The sequence below is a fragment of the Schistocerca cancellata genome, chromosome 3, assembly GCF_023864275.1.
Source record: "Schistocerca cancellata isolate TAMUIC-IGC-003103 chromosome 3, iqSchCanc2.1, whole genome shotgun sequence".
NCBI lineage: Eukaryota > Metazoa > Arthropoda > Insecta > Orthoptera > Acrididae > Schistocerca > Schistocerca cancellata.
This window is the reverse complement of record NC_064628.1, coordinates 605599393-605616552: the sequence shown is the minus strand read 5'-3', so window position 1 is coordinate 605616552 and position 17160 is coordinate 605599393. Positions and strand designations below refer to the sequence as shown.

At 40.9% G+C, this 17160-nt stretch overlaps 1 protein-coding gene and 1 non-coding gene across 2 annotated transcripts in view; one reads left to right on the top strand and one right to left on the bottom strand.

Annotated features, from left to right (window-relative positions):
- LOC126176459 (carbonic anhydrase-related protein 10) overlaps positions 1-17160 on the top strand; it is a 1153190-nt gene that overhangs the window by 548270 nt on the left and 587760 nt on the right. The gene's annotated exons all lie outside the window — the stretch shown is intronic.
- On the bottom strand, positions 12834-12908 carry Trnat-cgu (transfer RNA threonine (anticodon CGU)). The gene has a single exon. It is a non-coding gene; the product is annotated as a tRNA-Thr (tRNA).

Here is a 17160-nt window from a genome sequence, read left to right as displayed (position 1 = left end):
CTTTTGTCGATGTTCATCTTACATGTTTCTTTCAAGACACCGCCCATTCCGTTCAACTGCTCTTACAAGTCTGACAGAATTACAATGTCATCAAACAACCTCAAAGTTTTCATTTATTCTCCCTGGATTTTAATTCCTACTCAATATTTTTCTTTGCTTTCCTTCACTTCTTGCTCAATGTATCGATTGAATAAGATCGGAGGTAGGCTATAACCCTGTCTCACTCGCTTCTCAACCACTGCTTCCCTTTCATACGTCTCGTCTCTTTTAACTGTTGTCTGGGTGATCTATGGTAAAATATTATTATAAAGTTGGCTAACTCATGGTTAACAACGATGATGAAGGTGATGACAATCAAATTCTCTTTCCGCTTGGTACTGTCTTCGCGTATGTTTGTTTACTTGGTTGCAGTGTGCGCCGTGTTCTAGAAGTCTGCACCGCCTCTTTTAGGAACGAGAGAAGGAAGAACCCTGGGGCCGGCAGGTCACAACCTTAAACGCGCGCGATTACGCGTCCGTCGCCTCGGTCGACAACCATTAGGGCGTCCGCCTCGGGACGAGTGCAGACGAGGACACACGGCCGTGGACGACAGCCGCTGCTCTGGAGCAGCGAACATGGCACCCCGGCCGGTGCTACCGTGCAGCCCACATCGTGCCAAGTCTCGCTCCACGCCGCTCATCACGTTTACCGGCGTTCCAGCGGTGGCCACGTACCGGGCGGCCTGTTTCAACTTTCACGGTTACGGCTCCCACTGCTGCTGCAATGTCTCGTCTCTCGGCCAAGACTGCGTCCCTTTTTCTACTCGCGCCAAGTAACGGCGTTATTCATGATTCAGGCGCCCGTTAGGTACGGACAGACGCAGCCCAATTCATAGCCGAGAATTCGCAAGAGGATGGGCACCGTAGAAAACTCCAACACGAGCAAAATAGTTCTGTACATTTAAAAGGCAGTACTGGATTTTTTTCAATGACGTACCTCACCGTAAGAGAAATGGATAGGAATCGTGGTGAATGTGAAACGCTTCGTTTTGTCATCAGTCAAATTTATGCACAGCAAACAGCTTGGGGTTTGTAATTTTGAGAATGGTTTCACAGAATGAGACCACTCCTGTAGTTTTGCCTAAAAATGTTTCCGGTGCCATCACTTGAAACTGAACCATTCTTTTCGCATATACCATTGATTACTTTAGTGTGAGAACGTTTTTGCGCAACAATTCCTTGATTTTAAAAATCTATTTTTAAATGCTGTTGATTTCTTAGTGGAAGGCACTACACAAAACATAAATTCAAAGCAAGACATAACTACTCCCTCCACGCTTTTTGATTCGAATAGGTATTTATTTTGTACTGTCAGCTTCAGGTCACTAGCAAGCGCTTCTACAACATAACAGCACACTAAAGTAGGTGTGTCAAGACATCAATGTATTGGCTCTTTTTCTCTGCGTCGAAGAGTCTTCCCAAAAACATGGCACGAACTTTACGACGTAATACTTTCTGGAAGGCCGTAATTGCACAACTAGGTGAACTGTGCCTGTCAGTATGGACTTACCTTTTGGCATCTACATTACCACACTTCAACATCTGACCTGCTACCCAGTGCAAAATAACACAATAAACATTAATCGCTTGCTCTTGGCGCATGTACTTCGACATGATTATCAACCTATAATCGTATTACTCCAACTAGCAATAATTATTTGTTTGCAAATGAAGTAAACACCGATGTAACATTGTGTAATACACCATTCTCATTTATCACAATACGTATATGCAGTTATACCTGTTACATCATTTATACATACACACACACACACACACGCACACACACACACACATATATATATATATATATATATATATATATATATAACTGACACAGTCTCCAAGGTTAAATTTATGGGGGATATCTCGGAAGCATTTGAAATCCAAACTGGAGTGCGACAGGGTGACGGACTTTCACCATTACTCTTTAACATCATTCTTGCAAAAATTATCAGGACATGGGAAAAAGAAGTCAAAGGAATCCAAATTGGCATTAGAAAAGATAATAGATTCAATGTGAAGTGTTAAGCTTTTGCGGATGACCTTGCAATCCTCACAAATAATAGAAAAGAAGCCACTAACGCCATACAGAAGTTACACGAAATTGCACAAATAACTGGCCTGCAAATCTCATATGAGAAAACCCAGTACATAGAAAGAGTGCCACAAGACAAATTGCCTATTGTGACAACCCATGGGAAAATCGTACAAGTACCACATTTTAAGTACCTGGGAGAAATCATCCAGCCATCAGGGATCAACCTAAAGGCCAATGAGGAAAGAATACAAAATCTACAGAAAGCATATAAACTCACGTGGAACTATTATAACAAAAAGTCCATATCCATTAACGCAAAATTGAGGCACTACAACACTGTCGTACTTCTGGAGGCACTGTATGCATCTGAAACAACACAAATAGGTGGGCAAACTAAAATCAAAGAAATAGAGAAACAAGAAAGGAAAATTCTCAGGAAAATTTTTGGCCCGATACAAGAGCAAGGAATCTGGAAGAAGAGACCAACATCAGAATTATATAAATACACAGACAAGATTACGGATATAATAAGGAAAAGAAGAATGCAGTTCTACGGACATATCCACAGGATGAATGAAAACAGAATTTCAAAGCGAATTCTTAAAGTCATCAACTCAGGCAGGGGAAAAACAAAATGGATAAAAGAAGTTGAAGAGGACTTCAGACAAGCACACATAACAGTAAACGATGCAGAAAATAGAACTGAATTCAGGAACATCATCAAAAAACATAAATTTGACACCACAACACAGAAGAGACGAGGATGCAAATGGACAGCGGAGCGAAAGAAACAACACAGTGAACACATGAAGAAAATTTGGGCTCAGAAAAAACGTAAACAATCATCATAAAGGAATTCAAGTTCAAACGCTCTCTTAAATGGAAATAATCGAAAATAATTATATATATATATACACACATATTGTGTATGTGTGTGTGTGTGTGTGTGTGTCTGTGTGCGTTTTTTTGTGTGTATTTATTATGGTTTTGTGATTCAAACACATTTCCCCATTAAATAAAATACGTAAAGCGCAGGAAAGCGTAACAAAATAATATGTATGTATACCTTTGGGCGTAAACCAAAAGTTAGCAACAAACGACAAATTAAAGTAATGTAAGGCACACATCGCAGATCTGAAGTTAAGAGTATGTTCACAGTATTATAGCTATATACGACATAGTAGATTTGACTGCACAAACACGCACGAAGTAACAGAAATATTTTGGGAATTCGAGATCGTGATGTACTTCTTGTCTTTAGAGGTCAAATGGAAAATATTCCTAAAAGAGAATAAAAGATTTTAAGAAATCCGTTCTTGCTTCCTTTTGTAAGGGTTTTCTCTTAGCAAAAGTATTGCCTTAAGTGGAAACACTTCTTAACCGACGATATCCTAATATTAGGGGCGTTCAAGAATAAACGAGCCGGAGGCATAATTACAGAAACCAGTAGCTGTATGGAAGAAATATTGACTCTGGGTGTTGAGACACTTGTCCCACAGTGATATAAGGCAGTGAATGGCTGTGCTGGTCGGAGTGGCCGAGAGGTTGTAGGCGCTACAGTCTGGAGCCGCGCGACCGCTACGGTCGCAGGTTCGAATCCTGCCTCGGGCATGGATATGTGTGATGTCACATGGCTCTGAGCACTATGGGACAAAAGCATTAAAAACGAAATCACACTGACAAACACTAGAGCAAAATGGAAAGGTAAATTTCTAGTACTTCCATACTGGGAACATGTATCATATAGAACATATTATGCACTAAAAAAACAAACCACAAAAAAGGGTTCCATACCAACGACATGGAAGAAGCCTGGAGATATTGACAGGTTTCAGATAGGTTATATAACGGCAAGACAGAGATTTAGGAACCAGGTTTTAAATTGTAAGACATTTCCAGGGGCAGATGTGGACTCTGACCACAATCTATTGGTTATGAACTGTAGATTAAAACTCAAGAAACTGCAAAAAGGTGGGAATTTAAAGAGATGGGGCCTGGATAAACTGACTAAACCAGAGGTTGTACAGATTTTCAGTGAGAGCATAAGGGAACAATTGACAGGAATGGGGGAAATAAATACAGTAGAAGAAAAATGAGTAGTTTTGAGAGATGAAGTAGTGAAGGCAGCAGAGGATCAAGTAGGTAAAAAGACGAGGGCTAGTAGAAATCCTTGGGTAACAGAAGAAATATTGAATTTAATTGATGAAAGGAGAAAATATAAAAACGCAGTTAATGAAGCAGGCAAAAAGGAATACAAATGTCTCAAAAATGAGATCGACATGAGGTGCAAAATGGCTAAGCAGGGATGGCTAGAGGGCAAATGTAAGGATATAGAGGCTTATCTCACTAGGGGTGCGATAGATACTGCCTCCAGGAAAATTAAAGAGACCTTTGGAGAAAAGAGAACCACTTGTATGAATATCAAGAGCGCAGATGGAAACCCAGTTCTAAGCAAAGAAGGAAAAGCAGAAAGGTGGAAGCAGTATATAGAGGGTCTATACAAGGGCGATGTACTTGAGGACAATATTATGGAAAAGGGAAGAGGATGTAGATGAAGATGAAATGGGAGATACGATACTGCGTGAAGAGTTTGACAGAGCACTGAAAGACCTGAGTCGAAACAAGGCCCCGGGAGTAGACAACATTCCATTAGAACTACTGACGGCCTTGGGAGAGCCAGTCCTGACAAAACTCTACCATCTGGCGAGCAAGATGTATGAGACAGGCGAAATACCCTCAGACTTCAAGAAGAACATAATAATTCCAATCGCAAAGAAAGCAGGTGTTGACAGATGTGAAAATTGCCGAACAATCAGTTTAATAAGTCACGGATGCAAAATACTAACGCGAATTCTTTACAGACGAATGGAAAAACTGGTAGAAGCCGACCTCGGGGAAGATCAGTTTGGATTCCGTAGAAATTTTGGAACACGTGAGGCAATATTGACCTACGACTTATCTTAGAAGCTAGATTAAGGGAAGGCAAACCTACGTTTCTAGCATTTGTAAACTTAGAGAATGCTTTTGACAATGTTGACTGGAATTCTCTCTTTCAAATTCTAAACGTGGCAGGGGTAACATATAGGGAGCCAAAGGCGCCTTACAATTTGTACAGAAACCAGATGACAGTTATAAGAGTCGAGGGTCATGAAAGGGAAGCTGTGGTTGGGAAGGGAGTGAGACAGGGTTTCAGGCTCTCCCCGATGTTATTCAATCTGTATATTGAGCAAGCAGTAAAGGAAACAAAAGAAAAATTCGGAGTAGGCATTAAAATCCATGGAGAAGAAATAAATACTTTGAGGTTCACCGATGACATTGTAACACTTTCAGAAACAGCAAAGGACTTAGAAGAGCAGTTGAACGGAATGGATAGTGTCTCGAAAGGAGGATATAAGATGAACATAAACAAAAGCAATACGAGGATAATGGAATGTAGTCGAATTAAGCCGGGTGATGCTGAGGGAATTAGATTAGGAAATGAGACACTTAGAGTAGTAAAGGTGTTTTGCTGTTTACGGAGCAAAGCAACTGATGATGGTCGAAGTAGAGGGGATATAATATATAGAATGGCAAGGAAAGCGTTTCTGAAGAAGAGAAATTTGTTAACATCGAGTATTGATTTAATTGTTAGGAAGTCGCTTCTGAAAGTATTTGTATGAAGTGTAGCCATTTATGGAAGTGAAACATGTACGATAACTAGTTTGGACAAGAAGAGAATAGAAGCTTTCGAAATGTAGTGCAACAGAAGAATGCTGAAGATTAGATGGGTAGATCATATAACTAATGAGGTGGTATTGAATAAGATTGAGGAGAAGAGAAGTTTGTGGCACAACTTGACTAGAAGATGGGATCGGTTGGTAGGACATGTTCTGAGGCATCAGGGGATCACAAATTTAGACTTGGAGGGCAGTGTGGAGGGTAAAAATCGTGGAGGGAGACCAAGAGATGAATACACTAAGCAGATTGAGATGGATGTAGGTTGCAGTAGGTACTGGGAGATGAAGGAGCTTGCACAGGATAGAGTAGCATGGAGAGCTGCATCAAACCAGTCTCAGGACTGAAGACCACAACACCAGCAACACAGCAGGAACCAACATAATTTATAAAGTACGCAAAACACAATGATATAAACATTCTAGCGTTTACAAATTCCTTTTCAGTGAATGGACAGGAACCTACATTCGACAGAAAGCAGAACGCTTAAAATGTGATACAGAGAACACATAGACACAAGCGAAAAAATTCAGCTTTCTACACATACTTCTTAGAGATTAAACACTCGACTGAAAATATCTAGAGAAACCTCACTATTTTCCATAATGTTTCCAAAAGTCAATTAATAGACATCTTAGAAGAAAAACAAATCTACATTCACGCGACTATCCATACAGAACAATTGCTAAATGTATAAACAGATATGCGCAGCATAAAATTCATAGAAAATTTCCACACCACCTTCTTCAGTATATGAAAGCCACTCCACCCTGAATTAAACATCAAATACGCGACTGCAAACGATTCATAGAAACAAGTTTGTTTGCGTCTACATCATCCTTCCGTAGCACCATAATTAGCATACGAATAGCAGAAATGATTGAAAGAAATTTTTATAGCTCCATAATCAGCAGATGTATTGTACTCCACATTACACTGTTCACACATCAAATATGAGACTACATACTACACTCTGTAAACTGTAATACATCACAATGGTATCATAAGTCACTTCTATGGAAATACTAACAAAACATTGCGTTTCCTCTAAAATAGCGCTGAAAATGATATGAAAACTTATTTTACAACTGTGACTTGATGCAATAGTGGATCTCACACTGAATGTACTGAGTGATATTAACACAACTGGGAAGTAAATTGAATATGTCAGAGATTATATACATGACCTGATAATAAAATTCTTTGAGCCACCTTTTGTCAAAATTGCGATAACAGCTACCATAAAAAAGCCAGTGTGACACACAATGTAATCCAGTAACACTTTCTCCATTGCAAATAAAATATCATTGTCACATGGATTATACCTACCAAGATAATGAAGTTATAATAATTAAGAAAAATTTATGGTGTGCACATACATTACTATAACACTAATGTGTAATTACACGTGTGACATCTTTTAACATAGATATGAGATACATTTAAGAGTGATGACGTAAATGGAACCTTCCACACCTACCATATTCTACATAAAAATACATAAGGAATTACCATATGAAAATTTCAAACATTGATATCTTTACGACACAAATTCTACACATTTTCTCATAACAAATTTTATCCTCTGTAATAAATGGCTTGTGGACAAAGCCTGAAACCAGTCAAACAGTAAATAAACGGTAACTTTTGTGTTAAGATTTTCATTTTCAGCATTTGAGACCTGCAAGACGTGATGTACTGAAAGCATTTATATGATCCACACGATAATTTTAACATTCTCCATGACAACGTGCTGCCCATTCTTCGAGACCTTTCAATAAGCTGTTTTTAAAGAGACAAAAGCCACATTCACATGACTGCACGCAAACGTTTCTCGTTTGACGAGCATTCGGGCTCTCTATGGCATCTCGGTTTACTTATTAAAACAACCAGCCTTAACCTATAAGCAGTTTTTGGAGCCAATTGGAAAACAAGATGAGATGTAGTCATCAATATCCACATAATCTGGAATGAGTGCCCTCAGGATTATATGGCAAACCTGATGAAGTTTGTGAACTGTCTTCCTTCTAGAAGTTTGGGCCATTATGAAGACTGGTGGATGCTGGCGATTAGTTTTTGGTCAAATACGCTTACTACTGATCCTGTAAGTTGGTTACTCTTACCGTTCACAAGGGTGGAATACAGTGAGTGGACTGCGACTTCTGTTCAATGGTATATATCTTTGTTTTTATTGCAGTGAGACAAATACGGATTATATTAATGATAGAGTTGATCATGGTATGGTCAAGATGAATAGTAAGGAGAATGTTGTTGCAATGAAGTTTTGTTCGTTGATTATATTGGTGATTGTACATTTCGACTGGAGTGTGATGTGTGGAGGCTTCATGATAAGCTCCAGATAAGTAGGTGAGTGGAATGGAATCATGAACAGGGAAGTGGAATTGGATTATGGTATAGAACTGGTAATGAAAGGAATGTGGAGGGCTGGGGGGTGCGGGGAGGAGGGGGCAATAAATAAGGTAACTTGTTGTTTAAATACAGAATAGCAGAAAGTGCGATTTATTGGTGAATATGTGGTCATTTACAGTGGTACTATGGAGGAAAGACGTGACAATTTGATGGGTAGTGGGGAGGGGTGGGGCAGAGGTGAAACTGAATGTAGGAGGGTGTTAAGAGTGACGCGCCAGTGGTGTTGATACTGACAATGGGCTATATCTCAAACATGCAACAGTCAAGTGAGACGATTTCATATATTATACTGAAATAGAAATTGCTGTGTGGCACATTGCGTTAGAAGGTGGTTGCTCCTGCATTCCGGACTTGTGTGTCGGAACTCGCGTTGCTTATTTATGTTGGTGATCAGTGTATTTAATGTGTTTTTGGCACGAGGAGATGAAGATATTTCTTTGTTGCCATCACACTGATAAATAAGAGCAATTAGGACGATGAGTAATCGCTAGTTAACAGAGATATCGATACTACACACAAAGAGAATGTGATTCACGACTTTTTGCTTATCTGGTTGGCTTTTCAAATCTGGGCTTTTGAGGGGCATTTAAGATCTCTTCCACGTCGGGTGAACTGAGGGTTAACCCCTTGATAGCAGAAGAAGGGGATGACAGGCGGCAAGGGATTTACAATTATCTCAGGAAGCATAGATGTTTATTTAAGGCAATTAGTGTTGTGGACAAAGCAGGGGTCAGAAAGTGAAAAATTTAATGTTACATAATCTTTGTGTGGGGGTGAATTGGATTATATTGAAGTGAGGACAATAATGTGTGCACTGTATCTTCGAAATCTTATGCTGATGCATTGTTATACACGTTCTGCGATGATTCAAAAGCAGTCTTCATAAGTGTTTCAGTTTTTACACACGATAGGTTATACGGTGTAAGTGTGTGTCTTTCCATGTATTTTTCTTTTCTACATTTCGTGAAGAGGTCTGAGGCGCTCGCTTTCGCGACGTGCCAAGGTTGTGTGGTTTCTCGCCTCGCTACGCCATCAGGTCCGATAATTCGCAGACAGCCGAGAGAGGTCTCTGGTGGGCTGGCTCGCCATTAGCAGGGCGCATTAGCGGCGACCGTTTCCTTCAAGACGGGCCTCCCCAGGGCGCTCGCACACAATGAATATTGTTTAGGGGAGACTTTTGTTCCAATTAAAGAGACGCTGGCGCTGGTGGGGAGCGTGGCTTGGGGGGGGGGGGGGGGGGGTGATGGACGCCTTCCGAAGAAGAGAAGGCTGCCTGGTGACTACCTGTCTCTCCGAAGATTACACTTAGTTTCGCGTTATCCCGACGGGAAAGCCGACTTCGAATAAACGGGCGGCTGTGGATGGGAGGTCAGAAGGACCCGCGGACACCGTCGATAGATTGCGTTTATACGCACAAGTGGCACCGTTAATGGCGGACACCGAGTCGTCTCGACTCCATCTATCTTTCTCTCTCTGTTTCGCGTTTCCATTTTCTCTGCCTTCCTCATCCCCTTCCCCCTTTTCCTTTTATCTTTCATGGCATCCACCACAATTCGCGATAAATTGGGAGTATCAGAAGTAAATTATAAAGCCGACGGCAGCGTTTAATTAAAAATCTGCTCCGTGCCACTGCTCTGGGATTGGGCACTGAGCAACGGCAGCGGCTGTGAGATAAAGTGCGGCCGATCCATTTGCTTTCTTTTGTCATTCACTCCAAATGAAAGAACGCGTGCGGACAATGAAAGAAGATTTAATGTTTTCTAATTAAACCTTTGAGAAAAGTGTGACTGAAAAGATGCAGCGCATGCAACACAATGATAGGCCGTTGTAATTTAGCTGCGATTGAGTCCTCGAGTATTCTCCTCTGCACGCAGCTACGAGACAAAGAAATCTTTGGACAGGTTTCTCGTGTCTTGCATGTAAGGAGAGCCATAAGCTCACAAAAGTACTGTCGATGAATTGCTGTACAATAGCTTCAAAGTATTGTACGGTAGATACGCTCCAGACAGAACAGTCGAAGAATAAAGAATTAGAATAATAACACCTACAGTATATGAGTCTCTGCAAATAACTTTACCAAACAATGCAGTCAATTTGTGTTTTTGTGTAAAGGTGTAAGGATGCCAACATCGATCTCGATAGACATATCGATTCGCGCCCTTAGGCGCCGGCTTCGTGTACGTTGCTATTAAATTCCTAACTCTTTATCTCACCATTTGTCTCGCCCTTCAACTTGTAGGACTCGAATATGCGAAATAAGAGAAGTCTAAACACTGGAGACAAATGCGTCCGATGCTACATTCAATTTCATGAAACTTCTATTGTATGCTTTCATTGCGCGTCCTATTACAAATGACATTCCGACCTACAAAAAATTCCTAATATCGAAGGGCGCTGTAAAATGAATTAATTTCCGCTCAATATCAATCCCTTATACGGATTTCAACTCAATGATCGAGAAAGCTGCTTATCACAACCGGAACTGTGGAGGTAACATACCTTGAGATGCTCTCTACCATCTACGAAAACTACGTTTCGGTACTTTTGGTACAGCACAGAAATAACGTAATAATTGGTATGATTACCGCTAGTGTTCCTAGCATGTATGTGCGTGAGAGAGAAGCTGGGACCCGAAGACTTGTCTTTGAATTTTGTTTGTTTGTTTTGCACATAATATTAGTGACGCACATCGTTAGCGTTAGTCCACTATTTTACGTCCTAAGAAAATATAGATTGCATTTTATAAATAATAAAAATTAAAGAACCGCGTAACTTTTGCACTTCTATGAAACTAAAGTAGGTACTTTGTATGCCAGTATAGTTTACCCGCAAAAAGAAAACAAAACGGATATAATTATTGTTACTGTCTGGCCCCGGTAGCTGAGTGGCCAGTACAACAGAATGTCAGTCCTAAGAGTCCGGGTTCGATTCCTGGTTGGGTCGGAGATTTTCTCCGCTCAGGGGCTGGGTGTTGTGTTATCCTACTCATCATCATTTCATCACCATCGACGCGCAAGTCGCCAAAGTGGCGTCAAATCGAAAGACGTGCACACGGCGAACGGTCTACCCGACGGGAGGCCCTAGTCAACCGACATTTACATTTTTTTTTTATTGTTACTGGTTTGTATTCAGTAGAACGGTCTTCATCACGATCAGAGGCAAGAGTTTCCTGTAATTATTGATAAGTGCAAAAGTTGTTTATGACTAACAGAAGCATGGCTTCTTTTTTTTTTTATAGAAATTGCGTTTTCTATGTTGTTAGATAAATCTGTAATTCGTTATTATTTTTCCTACAACATCACGCTGTCTCACATTACAAGTCAACAATTTCCGAATGAAACCTGAGTTAAGCAATGAAAATTTCGAAATTGCCTCGAATACTGTTTACTTTTAAGTAACAGACTGGAGTATAACTATACATAATAAAATGTTCCGTAGGCAACGCGGCCCTTTATACATCCACACTCAGTTTCTACAGCGTTCACTGCTTCCAATTTTTAGAGCAATCTGGTAAGACACTTATCGCTTACGCGAAGCAATGAGATGGGAATGAGGTAACGCCCGATACTTATGCAACTCATGTAACGTACAGGTAACGTGGTTACGATCGTAACTGATCACACAGGAAAATTACCATATTCTATGCTTCCTTAAGATAGTCTACGGTAGCTTACGGCAGTTTTACGACTGTGCACGTATCGCAGCATTATAAGGGCAGCCACCTGTCTGTCATGTAAACGAACGTCTCTTCTCGGCCATGGTCCACCTTAGTGAAACTAACTAGACTTCAAGTGACTATCTCCGCATGAGGCTAGGAGACGGATGTTATACCGCTCGCCTAAACCGGCTGAAAATCTTCGCTTCTGCGTACTCTGATCAGGACGCAACGGTGGCGGTGGATCTGAACTACGTTATATTGGCGCGTATCAACTGCTGGGCCTCACAGGCGGTCTTGTACAAAAAAATGTGTGCAAGGGTTTACGCTCTCCCTACAAGAGTAACTGCTTCACCAAATCGATATATATAGGTATTAATTGCGCGGAAACTAGTGAAAGGACGCTGGTATCCAGCTTTGACCTATAAGTTGTGAGGATCTACTTCTGTTATGGAATCAGTACTGGTCGAAAACTGGGACGTCCCGTTGTGTTTTTATTTTGCATGAAGAACTTATCTTTGTAAACGATGCCGTTCTCCAGTTTTTAATTATAAGCTGCTGTGGATGCCATTCTCCTCTGGAACAGGCCCGATTTCCACCCTGAGGCTTAATTTTGTGTTTTATCATTGTATTTCACACTTTTATCACTATTCTTTAGCGAAAACTGCGCTAATGTTAGCTTGGAACTGTTGTAACTAATGTTGGATGTTTGGAGTTAGTCCTTTAGTGTTTTCATATTACATTACGAAGATCTGTCTCTACCTCGAAACAGATTTATTGTTTAACTGTTGAAATTCCACTTATGTTAATATTGCACTTTTGTAACTACTGTTGGCCGTATCGTCTTTGCTGCCAAAGCCAAAAATAAATAAATAAAATTGAAATGATAATTAAATGGACACCCTAACTGCAAACAGGCGTTGATGTATTTCATTGGGGGCGTGTTGAAATTGTGTGCCCCGACTGGGACTCGAACCCGGGATCTTCTGCTTACGTGGCAGACGCTCTGTCCATCTGAGCCACCGAGGGCACACAGGATAGTGCGCCAGCAGCGACTTATCCCTTGCACGCTCCCCGTGAGATCCACATTCCCAACATGTCCGCACCACTACATTCGTAGTGCGCCAAATAGATGTTTGCGCATCATACTTATTACACGTGGCAGATTTATCTACCAAGTCCCGCACGACTTCGGGCATAGCGTGTGCGTTCGCACAAGACAGTCAATGGCCGGGAAGCCACATTTTAACTGTATATGACGGTAGTATCAGTTCCCGAAAGAACAGTTACCGTGGATGACCATGCAGCTTTGCTAGAAATGAAATGATAATTAAATGGACACCCTAGCTGCAAACTACTACCGTCATATATAAATAAAATTGATTGTTATAATATGGTGTGTTAGCCACAAAATATGATTTTCAAGGGCGAAAACCCATAAGCACTCCAATTTTCACCAAACGTTAATCTTTGCATTTTTATGTTTACCTCGTTCATTTATCAAAATACCTTGTTGCTTCCGTATCGTTTTCCTCTTCATTTTAAGGTAATTTATTTTTATCCCATCGTTTACTGTTTGACGTTAAATCATTCTGTCGGTCGCCTATCATCACTCATTTACGAAAATAGAATGTATTGTGCTTCGCGAAACGCAGATTACCACATATTTATATTTATGTCCATCTCTTTATTCATCGAGGTATCTATCTGTCTCTTTAACATTATCCTCTTGAATTTCACGTAGTTCCTTTTGCATTCTATTGTCTATAGTTTTTCTCAAAAACTATACGTAACCGCATGGATATCTAGATATTATTTTATGTCAGCAAAGTTTTCGGATCATTCTTCACAACTCAGATACTGACACCTGCAGTTTTTGATGCAGTGCGAGTGAGAAACAGGAACAAATGGATTATCTGTTGATGATATAGATTTTCAGTCATGTGCTTATTCACCGTCCGCTACAATCTCCAGGTTGCAATCGGGAACGAAATTCCGGAAGCTGGCAAACAGCTTCGGAAGGGTAATAAGCTCTTCAATAGAGTTCGTGGACCCGCAGCCGTAGTTGAAATCGAACGCACCTGCGGATTACAAATATGAGCGGCAATGTCGGAGCACACGGCGGTGTCGCACATATTTCCAATAATTGATGTGATACGTGTTTGCTAGAAATTCAATTGCTGGAACAAAATGCATTTTCGCGATGCATCTCTGTTTCCATGATTGCATTATCAGAGATAATGGGCAGATTATATGGTAGTTTAAAACGAATCACAGTGGTCGAATGAAGCACAAAGACAACATTACAAAGTATCCATCAGGCATTTATTGACATTTGATTTAACTTCGTATCATAACACAGTTCATTGCTCATGATTGGTATTTACCGTAAATTTTCGATTATCTCCTCTTTTGAAGGACGAAACTACAGTCGCTCGCCATTCGAGCGCGTAATGCGTCGCTGTTTGATTCACAGGGCCAAACGATGGAAGTTCCCAGAAGCTTCCTAACGTAGTTCTGTAGCACATTTATATGATTTATTTTCGGTATAATGTATATGAGAATACCAGGCTGGGTCGGTAATTGACTTTGTAATTTACTTTGAACGTATTATAAAGTCTTGTTAGTTCTTCAGTACTTCAACGAATAGGTTACAGTTTAAAGTCTGTCTGCTATGGTTCGGTCCGGGATTCGAGTCCCTGTACTTCCACGGATTTTTCCTTAGTGGAAGGACTGGAACAGGGTGCACTCAGCCTTGTGATGCCAACCGCGAAGCTGCTTGAATGACAAGTAGCTACTCCACGATCAAGAAAGTCGACAGCGGCTAGGTGAACGGTGTGCTAAGCCCACATACTTATACCAGTGACACTTTTGGCAGAGGATGACAATGCGGTAGGTCAGTCTTGACTGGCCTATTAAGACCACAACACGGAGCTTAGCTTTGCGTTGCTAATTTGCTCTAAGTACAAACAAACACACTCCGAAGAGGCCTTGAGGGCCCTACAGTACCAACCGGTCGCCACGTCATCCTCAGCTCTTAGGCGTCACCGGATGCGGATACGGAGAGACACATGGTCAACACACTTCTCCTCCTGTCGTTCTCAGTTTTCGTGACCTGTGCGGCTACCTCTCAATCAAGTAATTCCTCAATTGGCCTCACAATGGCTGAGGCCACTCCGCTTGCCAACAGCACTGACCTGGACGGTGACCCATCCAACTGCTAGCCAAGCCCGACAGCGCTTGATTTCGGTGATGTGACGCGAACGGATGTTACCATTGCAGCGAGGCCGCAGGCTAATGCTGTAGAACACCCTTTGATAAAGCAAAGTGGGATTCCATACGGGTCTGGTGAGTAATTTGCTTCAGTTCATTAGTAATTGAATTCATGTTTTCCTTTTCTTCCTCTACATCTCCTTCTTCTCTTACTCTTCCTCCTCCTCCTCCTCGGCGCTCTTGCCATTTACTACGGGGTCAGATTTTTCAGTATTTGACGAACTTTATTTTTCTAATTGCATTTTGTCTGGATACACTTCTTAACGCCACAGCTGTCAAGGTCAACTAAGCGAGGAAAGTCTTGTGTAGCATCTCTTAGTGAACCTGTGTAGTATCGATTTTAACTGTTTGTGTACCGTGTTTTATGAGGCGGACTTTGAGAAACAGCCCAGGATTTGCCTAAACGAGGGAGGGAAACAGCCTAAAAGTGACACTCATGCTTGCCGATGCATCGGCCCACGGTCGTTAGGACTCGCTCCAGCTCAACTTTATCTCGTACCGCTCAGAGTAGAGAGCACTGGGCTTTACGCTGCACGAACAAGACATGTTTTCTTTCTCACAAGGAGAGGTCCCCAATGATGCAATCGACTTTCTGCAACCACCTATATGGTGGTGTAGGTTAAGAGCTCAGGTACCACACACTCAAGTCATTGACCCTGGGGGCCCTTGTTTACGAGTAAAAGCCGAAAACAATTTAGCCAGTTCCTCTATTGCATTAAATTAGCCGTCGATTCCCAACTGCCATGGCAGCGTAGTGCGTAGCGATCAGTAGCGTAACAGAGTGGGAAACCGAGGGTGGCGGGTTCGAATCCAATTACGCTTCTATACTTTCTCCTTTCATCCTACATTTTATCTTTCTTCAGTTATTTGCTTCAAATATAATGTCTTTAAATTTTTTAAACCTTTGCCAAGTCATTTTAACCATCTAACTAACTTTTTTAGTTATTCTCATTTCTCCATTGCGCTCAAAATCATTGGTGGATTTACAGGTTGTTTATGGTGGACGAGAAAATCCGAAAATTAACATATAGTTTTACGGAAAGGCTTACCTCCTCATACAAACTCTCTTCTTCATCCTCGCTGTTTAAAATAAGGCCATTTCCTGAACGCTAGTGCGTCAGAATTTATAAAATCAGTAGGGTTTCCTGAAATGACAGATCTCTCCTCGTAAATAGACAATCTATAGCGTAACGCATTCGTGAATGTTGATGAATTTGCGTTGTCGGACACTCATAAAACAAATGTAAGAGGAAAACGCAAAAAATAAACCAAAAGAACTCATTTGTAATCGGTAAGCGCAGATCTACCAATGATTTTGAGGCCAATGGATAAATGAGAACAAATAAGAAAGTCCATACGATGGTTAAAATGACGTGGCAGAGGATTAGAAAACTTAAAAACATTATATTCAAGGCTAGCTGGGTTCTTAACCTAGACCACCACATCGGTGGTTGCAAAAAGTCGATTGCACCACTGGGGACTATTCCTTGTCAATGATTCGTAATCTCCATGGTTAGTCACATTATTCTGAAATGTCTCGTAGAATCGGTAGAGAAACCAGTCGCACCTAAGAAGCCAATAAAAGTAGGTTGGTCTTGGGAAACATGAAATCCCCAGAGCGGCAGTTATGTACATGAAAATAACAAAACTCATGACAAAATTTAGGCACGAAGAATGCAGACAGGCGAGAAACATGAGATACAAGAGTGAAAAGAGCAACTGTAAACGCTACCATCAACATTCATGACGTTTCCTAAAACGAGGTGGTTATTTACTAATTGTCGTTGTATATCACTAATATGCAAAAAGAGAGCCACAAATATCTTACAATTTTGAAAATATGCTTGCTTTCATGAAGAACATTGCAAAATACTAACTGAACTTCTTCGTGTTTTACGACTCACAAGATTTTTGCTATATTTACGTTATTTCTCTGAACGAAGTAATTGCTCCACAACAATCCTAGTAAAAGTTGCTCTAATATAAACATGCGGATTATGAAGTTTGAT